This window comes from Gossypium arboreum, chromosome 12 (assembly GCF_025698485.1).
Source record: "Gossypium arboreum isolate Shixiya-1 chromosome 12, ASM2569848v2, whole genome shotgun sequence".
Classification (NCBI taxonomy): domain Eukaryota; kingdom Viridiplantae; phylum Streptophyta; class Magnoliopsida; order Malvales; family Malvaceae; genus Gossypium; species Gossypium arboreum.
Window position 1 is genome coordinate 13,154,311 of NC_069081.1, and position 4,854 is coordinate 13,159,164.

Consider the following 4,854-nt stretch of genomic DNA (forward strand, 5'->3'; position numbering starts at 1 on the left):
GTAATTCAGCCAACAGTCCTCCATCCTCAACCAAACTTAAACGAGCTAACATTGCTCTCAGATCCGCCATCGATCTGCGGCTAAGGGCATCAGCTACCACATTAGCCTTACCTGGATGATATTTTATCGTACAATCGTAATCTTTAAGTAACTCGACCCATCAGCATTGCTGAAGATTCAACTTTTTCTGGGTTAACAAATACTTGAGACTTTTATGATCGGTGTAAATAATACACCTTTCACCATACAGATAGTGTCTCCAGATTTTCAAAGCAAACACAACCGCAGCTAGTTCAAGATCGTGCATAGGGTAATTACCCTTGCGTGTTTTCAGCTACCATGATGCGTAAGCGACCATGTTACCGTCTTGCATAAGCACACATCCTAACCCGACATGTGAAGCATCACTGTATACCACAAACTCCTAACCCGATTCCGGTTGAACCAAAATAGGAGCTCGGGTCAGAACAGACTTAAGCTTATTGAAACAAGATTGTTGTGCCTCAGACCACACGAACGGAGCATTCTTACGCAGCAGTTTCATTAGAGGTGACGCAATTAGAGAAAATCCTTCGATAAACCTTCGGTAGTAACTGACTAAACCCAGGAAACTATGAAGCTTAGATACATTTTTCAGCTGTTTCCACTAAACAACAACTTTGATTTTCTTGGGGTCAACACGGATTCCCTCTGCCATCACCACATGACCCAAAAAGGCGACTTCCTACAGCCGAAACCCATACTTATTGAACTTGGCGTACAACTGTTTTTCTCGGAGCATCTGAAGTACAATATGAAGATGATCATCATGTTCAGTTTCAGGTTTAGAGTAGATCAAGATATCATCGATGAAAACCACTACAAATTGGTCCAAGTACGGTTGAAATACCCTGTTCATTAAATCCATAAATACTGCCTAGGCATTCGTTAAACCGAAAGGCATCACCAAAAATTCGTAATGTCCATAATGAGTTCTGAAAGTAGTTTTGTACACATCAGCCTCTTTAACTTTGAGTTGATGGTGACTTGAGCGCAAATCGACTTTGAAGAAAATGGATGCTCCTTGAAATTGATCGAACAAATCGTCAATTCTCGATAACGGGTACTTATTCTTAATTGTCAACTTGTTCAACTGTCTATAATTAATGCACATTCTTATCTACCCATCCTTCTTCTTAACAAACAATACTAGTGCCCCCATAGAGACACACTCAATCGATAAATCCTCTATCAAGAAGTTCCTAAAGTTGCGCTTTTAATTCAGTTAGCTCTTTTGTTGTCATACGATAGGGCACAATGGACACTGGAGCAGTGCCGGGTAATAGATCAATTCTAAATTCCACCTCTCTATTTGAAGGTACTCTAAGAAATTCCTCGGGAAAGATGTCTAGAAACTCCCTCACAGTATGAATATCTCTCACTGAAAGCTTTTCAAGAAGAGAATCGAATACATAAGCAAGGCATGCCTTGTACCCCTTTCGGACTAACTTATCGGCTACGAGAGTGAAAATTACATTAGAGAGGTAATCTCGGCGCTCACCCACTATAACCATCTCGTCATTATTAGTCAATCTCAAGGTAACCTTCTTGGTTGAGCAGTCTAGACTGACACGATACTCAATGAGCCAATCCATTCCCAGAATTAAGCCAAACTCATTGAAGAGTAATTCCATTAGGTTAGCTGGAAATACCAAACCCTAGAGTTCTAGGGGTACTCGTCTATATACTCTATCAACCCGAATTGACTGACCTAACGGACTAATTACAGAAAACTCTCTAGCAGTATTCTTAACAGTTAAACCCGGATTTGTAGAAACAACACTAGCTATGTATGAATGTGTAAAGCCTATATTAATGAGAGCATAATACGGAACAGAATGAATAAAGAAAGTACCTACAACAACATCAGCATCATTTCTCTCATTGCAATGTCTCATCGCATAAACCAGTGCCAGCTAACGAGCCTCAGTCTAACCTGTACCTCTACCTGGTGCTCTCTGTCCTTTCCCCGATCCATTAGCACCCCTACCAATACCACGACCTCTAAATGGTTGCTAAAATTCTCTCAGAGGTCGAGCAGAATTGGAAGTCGGAGTCTGTATCATGACTGGTACTGAATCAAGTCGACGGGGGTAATCTCTAACTCCTTGCTCCATCGAACCACAACGGAGGCACGCTCCTAATTTCCTCTAGCACTCGCCCGGATGGCGCTTTCCACAAGCACTACACTGTTGAATCTTAGTCACTCCAGCTGGTGCCTTGACCCTCAGAGGCCTATCAAACCTCACTCGCTTCTTAGGGCACTGAGCAGAACCAGAGGAACCCGAATCCCTCTCAATGTTATTCTGATCCTTCTCATGATCACGACGCTTGCACTCAATGCGCTTCATTTCTTCCACTATCTTCGCTTTTTCAACTAAAATAGCAAAAACTTACTCCTACTGAGGAGCTATCAAAAGCTGCAAATCATATCTCAATCCTTCTTCGAACCTCGCAGACTTGTCATAGTCAGATACTACTAAAGCCCGTGCATATCTACTCAGTCGCAGAAACTCAGCTTCATACTCAGCCATAGATCAGTCACCCTGAGCTAGGCTCATAAACTCGAGTCGGCGAGCCTCAACATAACTCGCCCCTACATACTTGCCTTAGAAGGCGTTTTTGAAATAGTCCAAGTTCACTTGTTCAGGCTGGGCACCCTATTTAATTTTCAACCACCACTGATAAGCTTTATCTCAAAGTAGCGATACAACACCCCTCAATTTTTGAGTTGGAGTACAGTCAAAATCTGTCATAATACGCTCAGTAGCCTCGAGCCAATATTCAGCAATAGTGAGAGTGAGTCCTATGACACCTCTGAATAATTCAGCCCCATTCGACCGAAATCATTCAATAATCGACCTTTGACCTTCGATCTTGAATGGGTCCCAACGACCCTCTCCAATGGCCGTATCATGGCCTAGGATAATGCGTCGTCCCCAGCCGTCGGAGTCTGGGACTTTGTCTCAGTAATGGGGGCACTAACAGTTTCGCTGGTTTCTAAATTGGGCATTCTACCCATTGAGCATGACTTGGCTTGAGCTCCTCCTCGGCGTCCTCGACGCCCTCGCATACCATGTCTATTACTCATTATGGAAATCTAGCTACAATGTCAGAGTACACAAATCGATTCAGGCATCCAACAAAAGGACTTCACTAATACACATCCAAAACTTTTTTACAAATAACTATTTAGGTATCACAATCTCTATAAAAGAATAGAAATACTTACAGGGCCAGCGCCGAAAGCTCGATCGTCACTAAATTTTCAGCGTTTCCTTATGAATGCAAATACTAAATTGTCACTAATTACATTTCTCACACATTATGAGCCCAAACACAGTTCAAGTGTTGTTTAACCTGGCTTTGATACCATTAAATGTAACACCTTAACCTCGGCCTAGACGTCCAGACCCAGTTAGAGAGTTAAATCGTCCATACTAAAATTTATACTATCATAACTCAGTCAAATTGGACCATTTGTAATGTAATACTCATCACAACAATAATTTAAATATATAACCTTCATAAATTCTGTAACATCATAAAACATAAGTCCTTAATAGTAATGCTTAAAAGGAAAGATAAATGTTTGACCGAGCTTCCGCGACACTAACACGATCAAGACTGGTTACCACTTGAAATCTAATCAACAAAAGGGTGAGTTGTGAACTCAGTGCGTAAAAAGAATGTAATTCAACAATGGTTTCCCATAAAGGAATTCCAGTTCAGAGATTCGGTTCGACATAGAAGCATATTCAGTCCCGATTTAGAGCAGAGGTGTTACATATATGTATATATATAATTCCAGTTCAAATATAATTCAGATCCGATTCAGATGCAATGCTCATATTTCCATCCGCTACACACCATCTTCGCCTAACCCAATACACCACTATGGACACTTAATGCCCATCCATCCCTGCACATCTTTAGAGTGTTCAATGACACTTTCACAGAAATACAACTTAGCTGTTAAATCAATATGCGACAAGTTTCAGAGTTAGAGTAAAGCTCATTGTGGCATAGCCACGATTTCAGTATAGACTCCCTCCATCATCACAATCTCCCACCACATGTTAATGCAGAATGCAATTATCCGTATCATACGTTTAGTCATTTTAATTCATTATACAATAAACTAAGATAGTTCCAGAACAGAGTAAATATCACAGTGCACACATAATGTTGTTACTTACGAATCAGTCTTAGTGTATCAGACATATCTCATATAACCAAATTCTATTGTTCTTACGTTGAGAAAACCAATATCAAGGTTATGTAATATTTTCGGCCTTAAAAGTTAGTTTTTAGCCTAATTATCTGTCACATGATCGGGTCACACACCCGTGTGCCTTGGCTGTGTGGTTTTCAAGTATAAACAGTAAGTTACACGGCCTGGACACACGCCCGTATCCTTGCCCGTATGGTTCACATAGTCTGGGTACACCTCCGTGTCCCTGCTCGTGTGGCTTTTATACCCCAACAATAAGTTACACGGCTTGGACACATGTCTGTGTGGTTTCAATAGACAAACAATGAGTTACAGCTCAAACACATGCCTACGTTCGTTGCTCGTGTGAACCCTGTACCAACATGGCCACACACGGCCTGAACGCACACCTGTGTGCACTTCCGTGTGGCCCTAAATCAACAAACAGTGAGTTACACAGTCAATCACACGACCTGTCACACGCCCGTGTGATGTCGATATCCACCATTTCCAGTGACAGAACTTTGTAAAAACTAAGGTTTCCGATACACACCTGGAAAGATTTTGAAGAGACAACGATCCTAGAGATCCTCGAAACCTAA